Source organism: Mustela lutreola, chromosome 4 (assembly GCF_030435805.1).
Source record: "Mustela lutreola isolate mMusLut2 chromosome 4, mMusLut2.pri, whole genome shotgun sequence".
Classification (NCBI taxonomy): domain Eukaryota; kingdom Metazoa; phylum Chordata; class Mammalia; order Carnivora; family Mustelidae; genus Mustela; species Mustela lutreola.
The window spans coordinates 47,757,680-47,781,400 of NC_081293.1; the positions used below are offsets into that span (position 1 = coordinate 47,757,680).

Genomic DNA, 23,721 nt, shown 5'->3' on the forward strand with positions numbered 1-23,721 from the left:
CAGCCCCCAAGCTAGCCATCTGCAGCGGCTGGTGCGGGGAATCAGAACAGATCTGCACAACGAACACTCATAGCTATTTTACAGTTAGCCGGTTCTGTAACTGGGAATATGAAATGATCGCCATTCTTGATCAAGGTGTAAGCCGTGTGTTTACTAAGCTAACATTTTGTAAAAAAAAAGATGTAAAACAGACACACTCGGTGGTTGTGAGCGCGCGTGCGCGCGCACACACACACACACACACACACACCCATTCCTGGAACGATAAACAAGAAGCTTGGTGACACTGGCTGCCTTTGGAAGGGACAGACATGAAGGTTACTGTTCATATTTGCATTTTGTTGGCTACATGCGTGTACTGCCTGTTAAAAAAACAACTTGAAAAAAAAGGCCCCATTCAGGTGGCGATTTCTGAGCTCCCTTGAGGCCACGGCTGTTCTTCCAAGATCTGAATACCTCACACAGGCTCTATTCAGGCCCAGGCAGCCCGGCTCAGCGGCTGAGGTTAGCAGCCCTACAGAAACGCACCCTGGGACCCAGACCCAGAGGGTCCACCCATATTTCCCCGCCTGGGACAGGACCACAGGGCAGGCTGCTCCCAGGGTGATGGCATGCATTCCCAGGAGGGCTTCGCAGACTTCCCAGCAAGAGTCAAAAGCTGTCCTTTGGCAGTGAGCCGGGTCTGACCATACGTCCGAGCAGCAAGCCTTCATCCCTGGGTCTTGCCGTCCTCTAAAGACCACCTCCAGACTGGCCCTCCTCCAAGAGCAGCTTCATCTCTCCACCATCTCCTGTGTGCAGTACCATTCCCTTCCCTGTCTCGGAGCTCTCTTCAGAACCCAAGGCCCCAGCTGTGGTCCCTGAAGAGCACAGGGCAGGGCTGGATCATCGCCTCCCTCCTCCCTGGGTTGGGACACAGAGTGTTATGGCCAAGAAGCCTTGATGCAGATCCTGTCCGGCTCCTCCTGTGCCTTCTGCATGCTGCTCAGCCCGCCGAAGGGACCAGCCAGACATTCCAACGTCCAACATCTTAGTGCTCAGCTTTGTTCAGTAAGCATGACATTTGCTTTCTTCCAAGTAACTGGTAGGAAAGGGGCCAAGGACAACACTCCAGAACCATCAAGGCCGACCACGCCCCAGCCCAAGAGCAGCAGGTCCCGCCATGCAAGCAGTACTCCTGTCCCTAACTCTTACCACAACGATGCTACACATTCCCCCACAACTTCACAATGGTGTCAAGAGGGCCCGCATCCGATTAGGATTCGAACATACAGCCCATGCCCAGAGCCCCCACGGTTTACCTGCCTGATAACCACCAGGAGAAGAGCCCCGGCAGCTGGATGACCCGTGGCACCCTCAGGGTGCACGTCCCCACCCCCAGTGCCTACCCAACCTGGGGGCTGCGGGCACTCAGCTCTCCGACTCACAATGTCTACCTGCTTTCCCCTTCCTCAACATGAAGAAATCCGCTCATCCTCCAGTCGTTGGGTAACTTCCACCACCAGCAGGGCCCGCTGTACCACGTGAAATCATTCCCGGCACCATCCCCACTCGCAGGTGAGCTCAAGTGGGGCTTCTAAGAGGGGCTCCGCACCTTCCTCTCCCTGCGCCTGCCCGTCCAGCACTTGCTCTCCACCACAGGGAACACAGCTGAGTTATAGTCCACTAGATCGGCTCTCTCTTCGGTGTCCACAGGTATCATCACACCTTCTGCACTGACCAAGGCTCTCCTCCTCCTGACCGTCAGCAGCTCTGGCAGGCTGGGCAGATGCCCCATTATGTGGTGGTTCTGGTCTCCGGTCAGGACACTGACACGGGGTCTCACTGGAGGGAGCGTGTGCCACATGGCAGGCAGCTGGCCTGACTTCCAGCACATAAAAGGGAAGGAAGGGTGGGTGGTAGCAGTTGTTGTGGCACCCGGATACAAAAGTGTCCTCCCCAGAAGGCCGGCGAGGGACCTGGGTGGGGACAGAGCGTGCAGCAGGCTGAGGCCTGGTAGCACCATGCGAGACCTCCCAACCCTCTGTGCCCAGCAGCAAACCAAGCAGGCCCAGGACTAGGGTGGAAGCTGTTGTGGGATGGCCCCTCCACTGGCCTTCCCCAGCCTAGGGGCTGGAACAGTCTTCTGTATATTCATCTTTTAATATGAAATCCTCAATCTGTTTTGATATAAGAATTTAAATACAGAGTTTAAGTCATGTAGCTCAGATGATTCTCTGCTGATACTTTTTTAAAAATAAAAAGAAGCCAAGCCACCAACTGGGAGAAAAAGTTGACGAAAGACACATCTGATAAAGGACTGTTATCCAAAAAAGAACTCTTAAAAACTGATCAGTAAGAAAACAATCTAATTTAAAAAATAGGCAAAAGACCTGGACACCTCCCCGAAGAAAACACATGGATGGCTTCCGAGCACGTGAAAAGATGCTCCCCATCAGACATCGTTAGAGGAACTGCAAATAAATAATGAGAGACCACTGCACACTCATCAGAATGCTCAAAGTCCCTACCAGTGACACCACCAACTGCTGGTGAGGGCACGGAGCAACTGGAACTCTCGTTCATTGCTGCTGGGAATGCAGCATGGTACTGGCCCTCGGGAACACAGTCCGGCGGCCTCTTACAAGACTAAACACATTCTTACCATATGCTCCAGCAGCCCTTGGTATTAACCTCGGTGAGCTGAAAACTGTCCACGCAAAACGTGCACACAGATGTGTATAAGAGCCTTTATTCATAATGGTCAAAATGCGAAAGCAACTAAGAAGTCCTTAGGCAGGTGAATGGACAAATGCCGGGATGATGAGCTATTACTCAGTATTAGAAAGAAATGCGCTGTCAATCCAGAAAAAAGACATGCAGGGAGCTGGAGTGCAAATGAGAAAAGACTGCGTACTGCCTGCTTCCAACTCTCAACAGTCTGGAACAGGTAAAACCAGTGGTAAAAAGATCAGTGGTTTCCAGGAATTATGGAGGAGGGAGGGACGAATGGGCAAAGCACAGAGGATTTTTTTTTTTGGCCAGTGAAACTATTCTGTATGATATTAAAATGGTGGGTGCATTAGTCAAAACCCACGGAACACACAACACCAGACGTGAACCTAAGGTGAACTATGTACTCTGGATGCGTCCACGCAGGTTCATCAATCACAACACACTCACACCCCTACGGCAGGGGTGTTGACAATGGATACTGATGGTGTTGATAATAATGTACTTTCCATACCATTTTGCTGTGACCCTAAAACTGCTCTAAAAAAATAAAAAAATAAAATTAAAGAATAAAATAAAAACACGAGAACACACTGCAGGAAAATTCACACACAACCAGAAAGGCACCAAAAAGTGAAAAGCAAAGGTCTAACCAAAGGCAGTTTCTAATGTGTAATTCAAGACCCCGCGCCACCAAAACACACACACATAAATGCACTTGCATGTGTGTGAATATATATGATTTATGTTTGTGCATGTGTGTATATAGCCTTTTTAAAGCAAGAGATTATTTGCTTATCTGCAAACTCTCCTCGCTCCAGTACCAGGCTAGGTTTGGGCAGACTGGGGGTCATTAATGGGACACATTACTACCTGGCATTGCTCGCCCTCAGCCAGTCTGAGCAGCTCCTGGCCTCCATACACCGCCCTGGGAGTGCTGGGCATTCCTCCCCGGGTCACTGGGCTGGACAAAAGGAGGCAATGACCCAGATGGGGTGTGAATGAGACCCAAAGCAAGACAGAAACATCTACTTAAAGTAATCCACTTCCTTGGGGCACCTAGGTGGCTGAGAGGTTAAACGTCCAACTCTTGATTTCAGCTCAGGTCAGGACCTCAGGGTCATGAGATAGAGCTCCGAGTCCGGCTCCACACTGAGCACCAGCCTGTTTAAAATTCTCTCCCCCTCTGCCCCTCCCCCACCTCTCATGCATCTTTTCTCTCTCTCTCAAAAAAAGCAATCCTCTTCTAAGAATCTCATGTGGAAAAGGATCCCAAACCAATGACCCAGTGCTGGGTCCAGTTCTCCACAGACCTTGCTATCCCATGGGTGTGAAGGGAGGCTTTGCCCGGGGGGTTGGGGGGGGTTCCCCCTCTCAGGGCTCGTCCTTCCTTTTGTATTTTAGGACTCTGAAAGGGGACACCCCTTTAGGTTTTTACCCCAATCTCAGGTTTACAGACTACCCAAATGTTCCCACTGGAAGGGACCTCAAAGGCTGTCTAATTTCCAACCCCCTTAGTTTTGCAGCTAAAATACACCAGGGACACGGTTTACTCAAACCATACACACACTAGGGAAAGCATCCATGGTAGAACTCTACTCGCTGCCTGCTTTCTCCTAACAGAGCCACGCTGCTACACCTGGGGCTGCTTCCATCTGAGCTAGGCTGGCTTATCTGGTGCTCCCAGCCATTCTTGCCACAGGGGACCTACTGTAGGACCCCTCCTCCCCGGGCAGAAGTGAGTGCCTGGGGAGGAGGGGGCACTCACTTCTGCTCACTCACTTTGAACTAGGGTTTGCCAAGGCCATTCCTCATGGTCAGGAGGTTCCAGGGATCCTCAGGTGCCTAGGCTGGCACCTGTTCCCTCTCCCCACACCTACAGGGGAGGAGGGAAGCCAGACACAGACAGAACTTTGCCACATAACAGTCACTCAGAGCTGGCTCAGCAATAACCTGGGCCTCCAGCCCCAGCTCAGTACAAACAGGCAGCTTGATTTACAGCTCAGAGCTTTCTGAACTATGTTCTTGGACACCAGCTTAGTATCTTCCAAGTTGAGAACTCAGTGGGATGCAACTTAAAAGGAGAGAGAGATTAGTTGTCCAAAACTTTGGAAAAAGTTGCCTACTGCATCTCCTTCCCAAAGTGCCCATTCATAATAGCACGGTAAAAGGCTCTGAGAAGTCCTGTAACAAAGGAGACTGCTTAACTTTATCCCCAAATTTCTCCAGCTAATTAGGAAATCATAACAGTTAACATTTACTAACTACTTTAATAGGTGCTAGGCACTCTATTAAGTGCTTTACATGGAATTCAACTTTACAACAACTTTACAAAACAAACACTGAGATTATGATCCCCTATTAAGAGATAAGGAAACTGAGGTACGGAGAGATTATAGAACTCACCAGTTACAGGTAGTGAATGACTGAGCCAAGACTCACACCCAGGCAACCAGGTTCCAAAGCCCCAGACTTTTACCCCCATGCTATACTCTACTTCCTCCTGGAGCTCACCCGCCCCAGAAACCAGTATCTCAGAAACTGAAAGCGCCAGTTAAGGGACTAGCCTGGGATTAGGAATCAGGATCTCAGGTCTCACTGGGACCCCGGGTACTTCATCAACGGCAGAATAGGCTGGTGGGAAGAACATGAACTCGGAAGCCAGACCGCACAGGTTCAAATCCCTGTCCTGCTCTTTACTAGGTGTGTGACCTTGGGCAGGTTACCTAAGCTTTCTGGGCCTCGGTTTTCCACATGTGTAAAATGGGGATAGCAACAGTTTAATATCAAATATATTCTAATTTCACTTAACCTTTCATGATACCAGTTTCTCCAGTACAAAATAGCAAACAGGAGGACTAGAAGCCCACTTGATAATACTCGGGCTAAGAAACTTGGAGGCAGTGTGGGGAGAGGATGGAGAACTGGGGAGTAATGCTAGCGGTGGGGGCAGAGCACGTGATAAGTAGAATCCTGCTGGCCAGTTCCTTCTCCCACACCAAACCCAGTTCTGGAAGAGCAGGTCCTGGGAATGGCTGTGTTGGATATTCCTGTCTCCCCAAGGGGGAATTCACCAACAGGAAACTGGCAAAGCTTTCTTTCTTTCCCTTCTGCGTGCCTGGGTGCCCAGTCCATGCCCCAGGAATGGCAGGGGCCAGAGGAGCAGCGGCGAGAAGCAGACAGGGCAGGGGGAGGCCAGGTGCGGGGAGAGAAGCACCTCTGAAAAGGCCTCTTGGAGAAGATTCTGCCTGTGAGGAGGGACCCAGGGAAGCAGCTCCTGCGCCCCTGCACCTGCTGTCAGTACTCTGACCCCAGGTCCTCACTCTGATGGAAATCATGTTCCTTCCTCCCAGCTGCCTTTCTAGACCCGGTCCTTGGGTATTGAGAAGGGGAGCAGCGAGGCAGCAGTGACCACTTTCACACACCAGCTTGTGGTCTCCCTCCCACCCCTCCACAGCATAGCTCTCTCACAAACCTGGCTCCTTCCTGTTCATGGGAGCTTCCCTCTGACACCCCACCAAATGGGCTTCCGGAAGGGCCGACGCTTAGTCACAGGCCAATCCCAATTTGGGATCTCTGAGCAATGGAAAATGAAGGTGAACCCATACATGGTGTCAACACTGGCTCACACCCAAGCCCAGAACGTGAGGAGGCCTTGGGGCTCGGTCCTGGCAGATGCCAAGGTTCTTGTGACAGACAGAGTGGCAGTGACAAGTCCAAGTTGTGGTCAGGTCCTAAGGAAACACCCCCCCCACACACACACAAAAAGAGGAAACTGTGGTTGTGTTTCCAAGTGCAGTGCAGGCTGAGGAGACACAGGTCTGTGTCTCCCTGAGACACCCCTCCACCTGGGGGTGACGACTCCTGGCGACACCACCTTTGCAGAGGGGCTGCTCCCAGGACGGCCCGTAAGCCAAGAAGGCGGATGTCAACCAGGCACTGGGGGTGCCTGAGCCCTGCTGGGGGCGCTTGCTTTGGCCGCCCAAAGGAACGATAAACAAAACGCGATATAGAACACAGAACAGAATACTATTCGGCCTTAAAAAGGAAGGAGATTGCAACAGGTGCTTCGGCAGGGCTGAACACAGGATGTTATGCTGAGAACTCAGCCCATCATGGACAGAAAAACACCGTGTGAGTCCACTGTCGGGAGATGCCTGGAGCAGCCCAATGCAGACAGAGAGGACTGTAGTAGCCAGGGGCAGGGAGGACGGGGGGGAGCCTGGGGAGCCGCTGCTGGCCACACGACAGTCTCAACATCCTTAGTGCCTTGGAACTACACGCTTTTTAAAAAATGCTAAAATGGTAAATTTTATGTGTATATTTTAAAGATTTTATTTATTTATTTATCAGAGAGAGAGCGCAGCAGCAGGGGAGCAGCAGGCACAGGATCCTAGGACCCCAGGATCATGACCTGAGCTGAAGGCAGACGCTGAACCAGGTGAGCCACCCAGGTGTCCCATGTTATGTTATTTTACCACCAAAATAAGTTGTGTGATTCTAAGCCACTAAGTCTGTTGTAATTTGTTATGGCAACAATACAAAACTTAACACAGACAATAATCTCCTTTCTTCCAAATCCTTCTATGGTGTTCCCTTTGAAAAAGCCTCTGCTCTCCTTGTGTAAAAAGACCCAGGCACAAGTCTATGTAACTCAGGAGGCTTTCCCTGACAAGGGAAGAGGAAGGAATAAATTGACTATTCCAACCGAAAAAGGAAGGACCAGGTGCTCACCATTTCTGCAGGTCTGGGAATAAAACCTCCATAAAGCTTTGCTCCCTGGTATTTTATCAGTCAACAAGAATCACCATGGTGAGGCTCAGGGCTGTGAGTGGTTCTGTGTGGCCGGGCCAGACACACCCCGCCAGCAATGCAAACGCTCTGGGGAGGGAAAAGGTTGGCAGTGTGCTCCACCCCGGCGGGACCATCGCACCCCAACCTGCCAGGATCGCACAGCTGGGGGCCCGGAGCTCACTCAGCCCTAGCCATGACTCAGTTCATTCCTACCCACGCCACCTCGGCTCTCATTTCAGATGGGGAAACTGACAACCAGAGAGGAGGAAGTGATGTGCCCAGGTGACAGAGCAAGATCCTAAGAGGGCTGGCCCAGGACCCCAATCTCCTGCCCCCCACCCAAATAAGAGGTCAATCCAAAAGACAGGATGCCAGCCAGTCACTGCATCTACAGGGGTCGGTCCCGGTTTTATGGGGCTTGAAGCTCATATGATTTTGGGGGTCTTCTTCCAGAAAATGAATACACATCATTGCTAGGACCCCTCCCTGGCAAATAAGGTGCAGGGAGGGGAGGGTCTCCTGAAGTGGAAACTTACATTCCATTATCTTCATAGTAATTCCATCTCTGGGCTCAGAGAGGAACCCAGGGCTGGGCTAGGCTACCTAGGAAAGGAGGAGGAAAAAACCAAAGTCCTGGCCTGCCCCAGGCTTTCCCTCTGCCTGGTGACATAAACACAACAGAGCAGTTGCAGGAAGTTATCCACAAGGGGTTTAAGAGCCATTCCTAGGAAGAATGGAGACTATGGCAGAGAATCAGGAAATGCATCCTCTGGGAGAGGAAGGAGGGAGAAGAGTGTAGAGAACTGGCTCCTCTGATGGGTCTTGACCAACCTAAGGCTCTTCTGGGCATCTTTCTCCCTCACTTATTAAATGGGTGAGCCTATGAGGGGTGTGTGGTTCTGGGCTTGTGCTGCCCAGAACCTGGGGCTCCACGAGGGTTCTGTAGTTCACATTTATTTCCTGGGGGGGAAGGCAAGCGGCTATAAAAGAGCTGGGCCTGACTTTTTAAAAAAATTTTTTAATAGAAAAATAGGAGATCTGGCAACACAGGTCCTCTATTTCCTTGCGGTAGCACACAGCTAGGGAGGCAGCGACCACCCCTTCAGCCAGGTGCCTACTGCAGCAGCCCACTGTCCCAAGCTGGGCTATCCTTGCAGGTACCTGCATGTGTAGTCAAAGGCACAGGTGATGTCACCCAGGGCCCTTCCAGTTAAGAGGCAATGAGCCCTATGAAGCCAACAGCCCATCACAGATCCTCTCACAGTGAACTGGGGGAAGGGGGTGGCAGGGAGGGCTAGAACGGAAGGCAGCAGGGAGCGCCTGTTCAAATGGCTTTGGAGAAGCTCAGTCCCTTCGAACCCAGATACATGAGAGCCCCCCCCCCCCCCACCTCACCTAGAAGCCCCAAGAAACCTCTCCTTCAAATAACACTTACCAGCACCTTTCTGTCTAAGGTTGACAAAGTTCCCGGCCAACCTTGCGCTGCTGAAGTGGAAAGAGATCCCCATCAGAGCCTACAGTTCCCAGTAGAGAAGATTCTCTTTCGGATCTCGATCTCAGGCATGGGCGGACCCCTGTGCAGGGGGGATCCTAGGCTCTGCCAAAGGGCCCTGGGCCAAGAGTTACACTAGGCCACAGCAAGCTGACGGCAGGTTCCCAGACAGGACTGCGGTTCACAGCCAGGATGTTATCCTGGCACTTTCTATCTTCAGGACTTTTGTTCAGTTGGTTCCTTCTAACCAGTCTGCCCTCCTTGGCTCCTTTACGCCTTCCTTAAGCCTATGTCAATTTTGGCCTTCCTTTAGCCAAGACAGAGCCCCACCTCCTTCAGGAAGCCCACCCTGATCTCTCTACCCTAATGACTGCTCTTCCTGGAACTTATCAGCACTTGGCCTAATATCCTCTAGTAAATGAATGTTACTCTCCTTTTCCCAGTACCTATGGTCGAGACACGGATTACCTCATTATATATTGCCTCATTCATCTTCACAGTGTTCCTACAAGACAGATAAGATCCCCTCAAGGGAACAGGGCTCAGAGATGATTCTTGGCAAGCCAGGGTCACACCAACTGACGCCAGAGCCAGAATTACTATTTCTTAGGCCTCTCGGTACAAGAGGCAGAGCCTAGGCTGTAGGACAGGTCTCTCCTCCACCTGCCACTGGCTAGCAGAGGGCTGGGAACCACGACGTGACACCAGTGGACCCTGATTCATTTCTTCCACATCCTGGGTGGCACCTGTTCTGATGGCCTCTTTGGTCAGACCTTCTGGTGCAGAGACTCCAGGAATTCTGGGGGCAGAGAGGAAGACACTTCAAGGACATTCTCTCCTTCCCTCTCACTCCAAGGCAGGATTTCAAGTGTTTTGAGGGTGTACGAACATCCCTAACTCTGCAAGGTAAGTGGCCCTACTCTCTACAGGGATGCAGAGTCCCAGTGTCCCGCACTCATGGGGATCTGCCTCTCTTGGGCGTGGGCACAGTGCCACAGAAACAAGCCAGAGCGCCCCAGGCAGACCCCCACCAATCCTGACTGTATTTTCCCTCTCACTGAACAAAAAGCCTGCACAAGGTGCTGTTAAACATTGAACTCCCCACCCACAGGCCGTGAACAAAGGCTTGCTGGAGCCTAAGTCAATCATTAGCCAGTCTGTACCTCAGACTGCCCCAGGGCTGGCACTGGGGCTAAACAGCCGAGAGATGCTCCAAACAAGGCAGGCTAGGCTGGGGAAGTAGCAATGGGGTAGTGTTTAAGCCTTACTGGAAGGCTGAACTTGAGCAAGCCAGTTCTGAAAGACACGTCCTAGAAATAAAAAGTCAATTTCCAGTGCCCTGGCATTGGATTACACAGGAATCCTAGAATACTGGACCTGGCAGTGGCCTTCATGAAATCATCGGCTTCAACCAGCCTATTTTACTAAGGTGGGGAGTGGAGGCCCAGAGAGCAGAAAGAATCTGCCTGATGTCCCAGGACGGGTTGGAGGCAGAACACAGACCAGAAGCATGTCTCTCGGCTTCTGGGCTGACGCACTCACAGCCCACACCATCTCCCCTCCACTCAGCTCCCTTCTGGGTGCCAACCCCCTCGCCCCCAGGGCTGGATGGAGCTTCGGAAATGTTAAGACAAAATGAGGAAGGGACCCGACTCCTGGGGGCAGCCTAGAAGGAGCGAGAATCCTCAGTTCATCAGCGAGCAGCAGCAGCAGCTGCTGGCCTTCTGTGTACCCGCCATGGGGTTGGAGGTGGCCATGCCCTGCACTGCCTATGCGCTCGCCACTGTCACCATCACGACATACTATTCTGGTCGTGACAGGCCATTCCCGCTTCCTTTTTTTTTTTTTTTAAAGATTTTATTTATTTGACATACAGAGATCACAAGTAGGCAGAGAGGCAGGCAGAGAGAGAGAGAGAGAGAGAGAGGGAAGCAGGCTCCCTGCGGAGCAGAGAGAGCCCGATGTGGGGCTCGATCTCAGGACCCTGAGATCATGACCTGAGCCGAAGGCAGCAGCTTAACCCACTGAGCCACGAGCCACCCCCCCCCCCCCCCAGCTTCCTAACCAAGGATTACCAGCTTGGCCGATGGCAAGACTGGAGTTTCAAATTAAACACAGCAGTGGGTGGTGTCCCAGGAACTTCTGGTTGTCCCCTACGACCATCTGCCCCCTCTTACTTGTGGCACAGAACAACAACTGTTGCCTGGCACATGGTAGCCTCCAATAAGGACTAGTTTCCAAGCCTCCCTGGCAACCAGGCAGGGCATGGCCCTGCAAGCCAGCTGCCCTGCACCACACGGGTTAAGGGAAGGCCCTGGAGGTCCTTCCCTCCGGGAGGGTCCCCACGCGGATGCAACAGCAGGGGTGGCTGTCAAAAATGAGGATGTCCAGGCCTCACCCCAGACCTCCTAAATCAGAGCCCTTAAGGGCGGAGGGAGTAGAAATCTGTGTTTTAACAAACTTTCCCAGTTAGTCTTAGATACGCTTATATTCAGAAACCACAGCCCTAGAGAGTGCTGGGGGCAACTCCACACCAGCAGCCTGGTGCCAGGACGACCTCAATGAGCAGACATGGACCCCGGCCTCCAATTTCTGAGGAGAGAGGGGGTTCCTCTCCTAATCCACAGCCAACACTGAATCGTAATGCAGACAGGCAAGGGAAGAGGGATGATGAGAAACCTCCCCAGGTCAGCAGAAATCAGGACAGAAGTAACACCCAGGTAGAGAAAATAATAAACAGAAAATAAGATCCAAGGAATAAAATCAAAACGGTCTGGTATGTGAACAGTCTGAATTTGCTATCAAAGACAGAAACCCCCAAATTCGGTTTGCTGTTGCCACTGCCTTCTGCCATCCTCCCACACCCTGGTCATGTGCTGAGCACAAAAGACATATTTAAAAAAAAAAAAAAAAAATCCTTTTTTTAAAAAGGATTTATTTATTTGAGAGAGAGTGAACATGGAGCAGGAGAGGGAGACAGAGAATCTCAAGCAGGCTCCACGCTCACACTCAGTGTGGAGCCTGATGTGGGGCTCAATCCCATGACCTGAGATCATGACCTGAGCTGAAATCAAGAGTTGGAAGCTCAACCAACTGAGCCACCCAGGCCGTGGCCTAAGTTGGCCTTGGGACTTTTTTGCGTACTGACTGTTTTGTCATATCCTTTGTGGAACAGAGAAAGGCTGTGTGCTGTCACAAACCAGGAAGGAAACAGTGTAACTGCCAGTCAGAGCTGTCCCTGTCTTTGGACACAAAGGAAGGGACAAGAACCACAAAAGAAGAGAGGCAGTGTGGGCCCTGTCCCTGGAGCTTGCAGGCAAATCTTATTTTATCCATCCCTCCTAAGAAGCTGGCTATCCTGGTGACCACTGGGACCGGATTATTTCATGACAATTGGGGTGCTGAGAAGCAGGTCCAGGAGACCAGAGGACCACATACTGACATACTGCGCATAAGCCCGAACTAAAACAGGTCCTGGTGTAAAGCCCCGGGCCTCTGCCTGCCTCTGCGTTTCTGAGCCTTTCATTTACTATCTTTTTATTTATTTTTGGTCTCTGAAGAAGAAAGGATTCTCCCAGACCTTTGGTAATATGGTCTCCCAATATATAGATAATGTGGCAATGAAGGCCAAAGGCCAAAAGCATTAAAATAAGCAACAAATGATGCGAAGTACTATCTGCACAGATCAGCCTCATAAACCTGTACACATTAAGCATGGATGTCTAGTCCCTGCATCGAGAACGAAGGTAAGTACTGCCTGACTTAACTGGAGATTATAGCGAGAATTTTGGGGACCTCTTGCAGAATTTGACCGACCAATATGCAAGGAAAGGCAAGCAAGCTCAAGTTAACAGATACATCTTACAGTCTGTGACCCACCGGGAATATGTAACCTTTCCTGGCCGTGAGAGCTTCTAGTATGGATCATGTACTTGCCACAGAGAAAATCTGGATATGGCCCAGCGAGAACAAATTTTGCTGATCACATTCACTAAACATAACCCAATAAAACCAGCAGTCGACATTAAAATGTAATCATACTCCCCACAAAACCGGTTACTGGTTAAATTCAGGATCCTGTCTTCTAAAACATCCTTGGATCAAGAGAGATCTACATGGCAGGGCAGCTGGCCAGAAGAACGTGAGACTGTTGACCTCAGGGTCATGAGTCTGAGCCCTGTGTTGGGTGCAGAGACTACTTAAATAAATAAATAAACTTAAAGAAATAAAAAAAATCCCTGATCTCTGTGGCGGCCATAAAGGAATGGAAAGGCGAGCCTTTCGAAGGCCAAACAGCTAGGGTTGTTACACACAAATGTTGAACTTTACATGTTTTTTAAGTTAAAAAACTAAAAAAATAAGTGAACTAATTTAGAGATTAAAAGTAGAGCAACAAAATAAGCCAAAAGTAAAAAAGAATGAATAATGATAAAGGCTGGAATTAATGGCCAAGAAGCAGGAAAAAAAAGTGGAAAGGATACAAAAGATTATTATCCGGCTAGCAAATCCAGTTAGAATCCCATTCATAATATCTACTAAAGATGTATTACAAGGCCTGTAATCTGTCCCTGATTTGCAAAAGTTAGTATTATAAAAATGTCAACTCTTCCTTATAAATGAATACATTCGATGCCATCCCTAATCAGGGCCCTACTCGTTGCTCATTCCAGCACTAGTTCAAATTATAAAAATAGTCAATGGTCCCCATACCCATCAATTAAGGGAAGACTGTATAAACCACAGTCCCCCTGCACTATAGATCATTCCACAGTGGCTACCGACCCAGAACACGGCTCACTCAGGGTTACTGCCCCTGATCCACTAATCAAAACCACCAACTGCGGAATAAGGGGTGCAGCACGAAACCATTCTGTGAGAGAAGCCAACCTTTACAGGGGCACCCGCGGGGCTCAGTTGGTTAAGCGTCTACCTTTGGCTCAGGTCATGATCCCAGGGTCCTGGGACAGATGGAGTCTCTCATCAGGCTTCTTGCTCAGCAGAGAGACTACTTCGCCCTCTTCCTCTGCCCCTCTCCCTGCTCGCTTGCTCTCTTAAATGCATAAAGAAAATCCTTAAAAAAACAGCAGCAGCAAACCTTTACAGGTGCCTGTGTCCATACGACACAGGAATTGGCAGGGCCGGACTGACGGCCATCCACACTGCTGATTTCTCAGGGTGGAATGGGAGGATGATCTGAGAAACAAAAACAAACACCCCCTCGGTGTCGGCCTCCTCCTGCATCACCCAACGCCTCTCCTTCCCTTCAAAGCTTGTCTATACTCAGCACAGCCGATCCGCACTCCTGCAAATCCTCCGCCCATTCATTCCCATCTGGCTTCTCCACCAGCCTCCCAGCAAAACAGCCACAGCTAACGTGCTGCGTATCCTCCTTATCACTTCCCACAGCAACAGTGGGCACCCGTGGTCACTCCCTCCAGCTGAAGTGGACTCACCCTGGCTTCTATGATCTGACACTGTCCTGCTTTTCCTCTCCCCTCATGGACTGCTGTTTTTCTAGCTCCTTCCTGGGCTCAGGCTCCTTTACTCAGCTATTCAAGGTGAGTTCCTCAATCTCATCGTGCCCTTTATAGCAGATAAATCTAGACAAAAATGTCTCTCTAGCCCAGAGTCCTCCTAAGCTCCAGACACACCTGACTCCTTGGTACCCCAAAGGCATCTCAAGACGCTCCATGTCCAAAACTGAATTCACGATCATGATCTTGGCCACCTTCCAGACCTGGTTCTCATCCAGTATGCCACATCTCTGGGGAATCCAGGCAGACAACCTAGGGTGGGTGGGGTGGACTGTGCTTTTATGCACACAGCGCAGGGCTGGGCAAACAGTGGGTACTCACAATGTTGGTTCAACAGAAACATGCCTTGTCACCCACTTCCTAAAAATAGCCATGACCTTTTAGGTGGCCACAGCAAGCTCACATCTGCTACTGCCAGCTGACCCCCCCCCCCCCACATAAACATACTTTTCCCCCTAGAGAGCCAGTCCCAGGCTTAATCTGCCACATGCTCGCCCCCCCCCCCAGCCCCCCAGCTAACCCCCTCTGGGTTTCTCCTTTCCACCTTCATTCACATTCCTCTCAGCTCATGGTCCTCCCAGCCAGCCTACCCCCAAGCTCCAGGTGACAAAGGCTGGGGACACCAGACTTCCCTTGCAATTTCACCAACAATTCTTCCCTTCTTTTCTGCTGAGTCCGTGGGACTTTCAGGAGCACAACCCCTGGAAGACCAGTCACTGAGGGATCAGAGAGTCAGGGGCCAACAGTCTGCACACTCCATCCTGTCTCAAGTGTCCTTGCAGTAAAGCACCCAAGAGATCAACACCATCATGATCAAGCCCTGGCTGATCTTAAACCCCCTCCACAAGCATCTTCTCACCAGAATCTGCAAACAACCACATGAGGCAGGCATTTTACCATCTAGAACACTGGGACCTTGTGTGGCTCCACAACTTGTCCCAGTGACCCAAAACGGAGAACTCTGTCTCCTGACTCCTCCATTGTTGCCCTCACCCACTACTTTCTTCTAACAGCGTACTGGAGCCTCTGTTTGGGCCCTATGTACTGTTAGAATCCTCCAGAATACAAGCCACCAGGTAACATCAGACCTCTATTTTATTGGGGGGGAGTTGAGGGGAAGGGGGGTAAGTGGGCCTACTGTGCTATAGTTTCAGCATTACTAGAAAGCTTCACTGAATTTCAACAACTCCTTTTTAAAATGCAAATTCCCAACAAAGAAACTTCAGTTTCTTCACCTTTACAGGTGCCTAAGGGCTGAAAGCCTAAGGGCTTTCCTATCTAGGATCACTCAAATTCCTGAGGCACCAGGGGACAATGGCATCAGAATGTGCTGTAGAGAGAAGTCCAGTAGACCGGAGTTGGCCTGCTTGGCTGTGACTGTGAAGCACACCAGCGCACAGTCTTCCCTGAGTGACCCACCACGGGATCAAGCACCAGGCACTGCCTCAGGCTTAGGGAGAGAGGAAAGGAGGAGGTGAATCCAAGAGGAAGGAGGGTGAACTCCAAAAAGGCCCTGGGTCCTCGGCACAGGTCCCCAGCACTCGACACAGATTTCCTTTCTACATTCACCTCCTGCCTACACCGACTTTGCCTCTCTGTTCTGCAATGAATTCCCAAGAGCCCACACTAACCTATTCTGGCTGGATTCTTACTCCCGTCACTCCAGAGAACCCATCCTCCACGGAATCTTGGCCTTCTAGGTAAGCAATCCAAGACAGGTATCTGTCAGCCTTGCCCTAGCTCTATCTCAGGCTCTCTTTCGTTGCCTACCCAAACTGAGCCTTCAAGGTCTAAGATCAAGGTAAACCTTACTTCCCTGGCCTGCCTCTCACACTCAGCGAAATTCTGCTAGGACATATATTAGGCAGAGCCCATCCTGGGTGCTGTGCAACCAAGGCACAAGTAAGAAACATGAGTAAGCCCCGCCTTCCAAAGACAAAGGACGGGGCAGGGATAAGACATGGGGCCACACAAATACTAAGCAAGGCGACTATGGAGAAGGGATGCCAAAGGAGTGGAGGAGGAGGGCAGCGTGGGCTCAGAGTATGTCTTGTCCCTTCCAGCTCGGAGTAAGCTCCTGGAGGGTTCCCAGAAGGGTGGGGAATCATGGGCAGAGATGGGGAAGGAGGACATTCCAGGAGGGCAGAACAACATGAACTAAAACAGGGACTGGCAGGAGAGCAATTCGATTTGAATGGACTTCCAGCTACATGAAAGAAACAACAGCTATTATTACTGTATTATTATTGCTGACACTTGTGTCCTAGGCCCTTCCCCCATGTAGGTGACATCCACCTAGAGCACAGGCTTTACCCCATGTAGGTGACATCCACCTAGAGCACACAGGTATGGTCAAAGAGTCACCAGCTCAGCGCTGTGCCTGGGCGGTATGGTTGTCACGTATTAACTCATTTAACCCTTACAATGCCCCCGTGAGGTAGGTATTATCATCCCCACTTTACAGATGAGGAACCCAAGGCACGGAGACTTATAAGAGACAAGACGGAGGGATGTAGGACCCGGAGGTACCGAGCAACCCAGGGTAACAGATTTCCCTAGCACCTGTCTTGCCAGGGACCACCTCGAAGCACAGGACGGTGCCATGAGGGAAGGAGAACTATTAATCCTCCTGGAATCCCCAACAATGGACTGAAGCTAGGAAGGAATGAAGGAACATAATGAGAGCCATTTAGGAGTGAAGAAAGAGAACACACCCTGAGCCTCCACCTCCAGGACTCAGCCCTGCCCTCCCCTGCAAGTTTTTGTTCCTATTGTGGGAGCAGCGAAGAGCCGCGCCAGCGCCACTTCACGCTCAGGTCAAGGCAGCCAGAAGCAAAACGTGGGGTCGGGAGAGAGAGCGGCGTCGCTGTCTACCTTGGATACCCAAAGCAAAGCAAGGTCACTGATGGGGGAAGTTGAGAGAAATGTCGCGGGGGTGGGGGCGGGGCGGCAACTGTAACCTGCTTGGGCTAGAACTGGCCAGCTTAACTTCTCTCCTCGGAAGGGGAACTTCCCAACTGTCCTTTAAACCAATAAAACGGGTTTCTGCCATTTTAAGCCTTCCACAGGTTACGCAGAGCTCAAGGGGAAAGGCAGAAAGGGTATACACACAGGTGAACACAGCGCCGGGGTAGTTCCGCATTTTCTCAAAGGGGCCTTAACAAACAATCTCCAACACCAACAGCTCCCAGGATTTGCATCTTCCCAGTTCAGGAGGAAAGTTCCTGAAGCCAGCCTCCTCTACGGGCCCTCCTTAGCACACGCCCCGGAAGGGCACCTACACTCTTGAGAACTCCGCTGGGTCAGAGGGGCCCGGACCATCGGCCACCCCCATACCAGTCAGTCGCCTTCTGGTCGCAGGTTCATCCGGTCCCAAGTTCACCCAGTCGTCCCACGCCCACCCAGGAGCGGGTGAGGCCCCGACCCCAGCCGCGCAGCACAGTCACGTGGCCCTGGGCACAGGGGGCCGGCCTGCGCACCGCCTACCTCAAAGAGGGCAGCCTCTCGCGGCCGACCAAGCCGGGCAACCTGAACGACGACCCGTCGGGGGCCAGCCCGACAACCCGACACCAACCCCCCCCAACTCCCCCAACCGCCGTGCTGAGCAACCAGGAAGCCGCAGGGCAGGACCGGGACGGGAGCGGACGCAGGGCAGTCTGGGGCTCACCGGCCCGGCCGCGGCGCTCTGCCGCCACCCCGTCCCTTGCCGCCGCCCCGCCCCGTGCCTCCGGAGGGCCAGGGAGCCCTCACTTACCCGGCCGCTGGCCACTGATCACAAGGGTGGGGGCCGCGAGGGGCCCCGGGCAGCGGCGGCTGTCTCCGCGGGCGTCCCGGCCGCGGCGCCTCTATCGGCCTGGAGCTCTGTCCTACTCCGGCTTTCGGGGCACTCGGGGCTCTCGGGGCACTCTGGGCACTCGGGAACCGCAACCGTCAGGGCGGGGCCGGAGGAGGAGTGCGCGAGGCGGAAAACCCGGCGGTGGCCAACGCGCCCCGGGGCGGAGCAGCTCGCGCAGGGGACGGGGCGGGACTAGGGGTGGGGTCGGAGCGCGTCCCCGCCCCCAGGTGATAGCCGGGAGGGCTAACGGGCGGAGAGCTTCCTCCTGGGGCGGGGGGAGAAAATCGCCGGCCTTCCGGCTCTTTTGGGCTGGCAGGGGATCCTGCCGGCGCCAGGAGGTTGGTGAGGGGCTTCCCCGCTCCGCCCGCCGCCTCTGTCGGTCGTGCCTGAGCTACGATCTCGGGGACGGCGTTCTCCAAGCCTCCTCCGGCCCTATGTACCTTTGTTAGCGACTCTCCTTCAGGTAAAGAACACTTTTCACGTTAAAAAGTTCACCCAACAGTATGGAAATAGAGGTGGGGGTGGGGAGAGTAGATTTACGGTGGAGAAACCCGACAAATTACCTTAGGCAGGTGATCAAGGTCAACATGGAGAGAGAGAAATTTTCAGTGATAGCATGTGCCCATGTTGGTCTTCCTCTCAAGAATACAGCCACGAAATGCCTAAGGAGATTTGAAAATAATGTAGCGTGGCATCCTGAAGGGGATCCTGGTAAAAGGACATTAGGAAAAAAACTAAGGAAATTTAAATAAACTATGGACGTCAGTTAATAATGAAGTACTGGCTCATTCATTGTAGCAAAAGCTCCATGCTAATAGGAAATGCTAATAACAGGAGAAACCAAGTGTTAACTTCTCGTTTTTTCTGTACATATAAAACTACTCTAAAAGATCTTATTTTTGGGAAAAAAATGTTCGCACAGGTAATAAATGAATGTATGATCATTTAAAAGCAATTTTTAGAAACTGAGATTCACTCTTTACTCCTCCAGCCCGCTTTTAGGTGTGTCTTTCCAGATCTTTCTCTCTGCAACCTCGATGTGTTATATATTCGCCTAGATGCACTGTTTAAGACGGTGTTGCCGTGTTTTCTGCGACATGCATTTTTACTCACTACATCTTGACGGGTCTTTCCACGCAAGCACACTTTGATCTCCTTGGTTTTTCCCAAGGACCCAAGGGATGCGCCAACGTGCGTGTCACCTAGGTTCTTAGAGAAAGACATTTAGATTGCTGCCGGTTTGGGGCTGTAGCAAAGTGCGCTGCTGGTCCTATTTCCATTTTCTGAGCGCAGAGAGGGCGGGACTGGGCGCTGTAGGTCGAAGGGGAGATTCTGGCCTCTGCCTGCCGGGTAGGGTCGCGGGTGCCGTGCGGAAGCCGCGCCCGACTACAAACCCCGCGGACCTAGTCATTTTACGCGGCCTCTGCAACACCCTTCACCCCGCAAAGGCGCGGCCTTTTTTCGGGGCTGAACTGCATTTTTTAGCGATGAGAGGCGGGTGAGAGTGAAACTCGGGCCAAAGGCTCCAGTGCGACTCGGAGGAAACGCCCCGCCCCCACCCTCAGCGGAAGACGAGCAGAGGGTCAGTGGCACCAGGAGGCTCTGCCAGGCCCGGTTATTACCGCGGTGGGGGTGCCTGCGGCTACCCAGGAGCGCGCGTCGGGGCGAAGCCCCCACCGAGCCCGCGGCCTTCCGAGGGAGCGTCTGTCGCCTGGCGTGCCCTCGGCTGGGGACTTCATCGGGGGAAGGTCACACCTGGCGCCCACCCAAGCCTCCGGCTGGACGGCCTGCGTCGGCGCCGCGCTTGCCCCGGCTCCGGGCGGCCTCAAAGGCAAGCTTCTCTGAATGGCTCACTTTTTTCGTAGATGAGCTACTGCTTCCTTAAATACCACCTTTAAAAACATAAATCAAAGCGGAATTCTTCTGCGTGTAACACACACTTTCCTACGTCAGGCCTGAGCTCTTCAAGGCCAGGGCGGTGAATAGCTACCCCTGTGGTCACCCTTCTGTGACTTTGAACCATTTATTTTACTTTATTTTTTTTTAAGATTTTATCTATTTATTTGACAGACAGATATCATAAGTAGGAAGAGAGGCAGGCCGAGAGAGAGGAGGAAGCAGGATCCCTGCCGAGCAGAGAGTCCGATACGGGACTCGATCCCAGGACTCTGAGATCGTGACCTGAGGTGAAGGCAGAGGCCTAACCCACTGAGCCACTCAGGCGTCCTGAACCGTTTATTTTTAACAAACGTCCTGTTGGGCTCGGACTCCGTGGGGACACTTGTGTCGGGGAAAAGACTCTGGGTTTGGTGTGCCAACACCTGGGGCCTGTCGCTTTGGAAGTGATCCGTTCTTTGAGCCTCGGTGTTCTCGCTTAGCAAATCTTCAAAATGGTCTATGAAAATATGCAAAGTAACCCCTGGTTCATCGCCGCGAGAGTCTGACACAAACATGAGCTGAGCTAAGGGGGAGTGAACCCCTTGTAAACCGGTCAGGTGCTGCACGGCTCTGAATAGAGCAGGAGCCTTGAGTCATTGCACAGACAGGGTTTGAGTACAGCCAAGGTATGCCACACAAAGAGGGACTATAGAACACTCTATTGCTGCAAACACAGCTCTTCTCCAGTGGGGAAACAAACAAATCGCAAATACCTCACAAAACACAGGCTTGTACAGAGGATCCTTAGGGTCAAGGATGGGAGAGGAAAGTGTAGAGGATGGGATCCGGAAAGGCTGCTTCTGATCAGTCTGGCCAGACTTTACAATCCCCTTTTTATTAAAAAAAAAAAAAAAAATCTTTTAAAGATTTAATGTATTTGTCAGAGAGAGAAAAAGAGCACAAGCAGGGGGAGCAGCAGAGAGAGGGAGAAGCAGGCCCCTGCTGAGCAGGGAACCCCACAAGGGACTTGATCCCAGGACTCCGGGATGGTGACCTGAGCTGAAGGCAGACACTTAACCAACTGAGCCACCCAGGCGTCCCTAATTTTTTTATAAATTATATTCATTCTTTTAAAAATATTATCTACTGCTTCCATTTCTGTTTTTATCTTTGTAGTTCTGTTCCTTCTTTCCTTGGATTTGCCCTGGTAATCTTTTTCTGGTATCTAGAGTTGAACATTTGGGTCATTTTCCAAATCTCTCTCTTGTTGTTCTCTGATAAATGTAACTAAGATGATAAATCTCCCTGAACATCCTGCTTTAACTACATATCACAAGTTTTAACATGCCATGCTTTTGTTATCTCTCAGTTCTAAATATTTTGTTTTTTTAAAATTAGAATTTTATCCTTAATTCATGTATTATTTAGAAGCGTGTTTCTGTAGCTTTTTAAAAAACATTTTGGGGGTGCCTGGGTGGCTCAGCAGGGAGCCTGCTTCCTCCTCTCTCTCTCTGCCTGCTGCTCTGCCTACTTGTGATCTCTGTCTGTCAAATAAACAAATAAAATCTTTAACAACAACAACAAAAAATTTGTCATGAATTTCTAATTTTAATGCTTAGAGATGAGAAAAGGTGCTCTTTTTGGAATTTGTGACTTCTCTGTGGCCTGACAGACGGATTTTTCTTTTTTTTAATGTTCCAGTTTTTGTGAATGCACAGGCTTCTTTCTATGTGTTTTTCCCTCCAGTGTGCTACTTAGATTGTTTATACCCCAGGTTTTTTCTGTTCCAGCCGTTGATTTCCAAGAAGGCTGATTTAAAGTTTCCTACCTTTATTATACTTTGCCAATTTCCCCCTATAATTTGTTCTCATTTTGCCTTATAATTTTGTGAACAAATTATTAGCTTTACACAAGTTCATAATTGGTTTATCTTTTGGTGACTTACTTTCTTTTATCATTTTTCTCCTTAAAAAATTATTAGGCCTGCTTTCAGTATTGCTAAGATAGTATTTGTCTGGTGTGTTTTTCCTCTCTTGTTTTCAGGCTTTCCTGTTCTTTAGGTTCATCTCCTGGAAATGATGCCTTTTTTTTTTTTTTTTTTAATTTATTTGACAGAGAGAGATCACAAGTAGGCAGAGACACAGCCAGAGAGAGAGAGGAGGAAGCAGGCCCCCTGCCGAGCAGAGAGCCCCATGCGGGACTCGATCCCAGGACCCCGAGATCACGACCCGAGCCAAAGGCAGTGGCTCAACCCACTGAGCCACCCAGGCGCCCGCCTTTTTTTTTTTTTTTTTTTTTAACAAATTTTTAAAAATCCAGTTGGGTACCTGCCTTTAATTGATGAGTTTAGTTTGTATTAATAATGATTACAGAAATATTTGGACTTATTTCTGCCCCTTTTTTGGAGATGCACACACACATACTCAGGGCTGCTATTCACCTAAAACACATTGGTAAATGCTGTAAATTGTAAAAAGGCAAAGTTCTTTCATCCTGCTTGGTAAATAGCTGTTGCCTTGAGACCTCATAGTACCTCCACCCTTAATTTTCCCCTGATCTAGCAACAAAAGGGGCAGTGATTATCCCAGGGCTATTCAGCACCTTTTCCAAGTCTCTAATTGGTTAGGAAAGGGGCCAGGTAGGTGGATTCATATTTTGAATATCATGTGAAATATGCTTTCTCTTTGTATCTTTTTTTCTCTTTTCCTACTTCCCTTTGCAATGTTTGAATTTTCTTTATTTAATAAGGAGGTGCTGCAAGAATTAAAAACACATGAGTAGATAGCTGCTTCCTAGACACCTTTACCAAAATATCCCTCCTAAAACCCAACTTTATATGTCAAAAAGTGAACTAATCATCTTTCCTGCTCAACCTGCTTTTTCTCTCGGCTTCTGTATCTCAGCTGAGGGAGCACTACAGGGTGCCTCACCTCCGTGAGCTCCTCATGGGAGAGGCTTAGCAAACCTTTCTATGGTCCAATGTTTTTGTAGAGTTTGCAGAAATAAGCTATTTTAAATACAAGCAATTAAGACATCTGGTTCTTTCTACCCTGAGTTCTCCAAAAACCCCTCACATCAGAGGAGCCATAGGCATTTTTGGGATTTAGCTAAAAAAAGGCAAGCTGAAGATTCTCTTAGTTAGAGTTTAATAAGATATGTTCGTGCCATTTCCAGTCACTTCTGTGTGTGGTTACATTACTGCTCATCTTTCAGGGTGGGAATGGTTTCTAGGAACACGGCTCTGATTCAGCCAGGAGAGCCGGAGACGGTTCAATAATAAACATGTCCTCTCGCACCTGTTTTCAGAAAAATGTAGGCAGTGAAGGAGAAACAAGATTTGATACGTTTGGAACCAGAAATTAGTCTATGGAAAACTCTTCCAAACATTGTATGTATGAAGTTTTAAGCATGAAAGTTTATCCTCATTCGTGCCCATTTATTTTTTGTTTTATTTTTAAAAGATTTTATTTATTTAT

The 23,721-nt window shown here is 50.4% G+C and overlaps 1 protein-coding gene across 3 annotated transcripts in view; it reads right to left on the reverse strand.

Annotated features, from left to right (window-relative positions):
- The window catches only part of ANXA11 (annexin A11), a 36,756-nt gene extending 18,330 nt beyond the window's left edge, over positions 1-18,426 (reverse strand). Inside the window, exon 1 of one of the 3 annotated variants that reach the window (XM_059169768.1) lies at positions 18,287-18,426. The gene's annotated coding sequence lies outside the window, so the exon portion shown is untranslated. Of the gene's footprint in view, positions 1-17,813; positions 17,879-18,018; positions 18,136-18,286 lie in introns of those variants that run through there. The other 2 variants (XM_059169769.1, XM_059169770.1) reach the window with 2 other exon arrangements.
- Between the last annotated feature and the right edge of the window lie 5,295 nt (positions 18,427-23,721).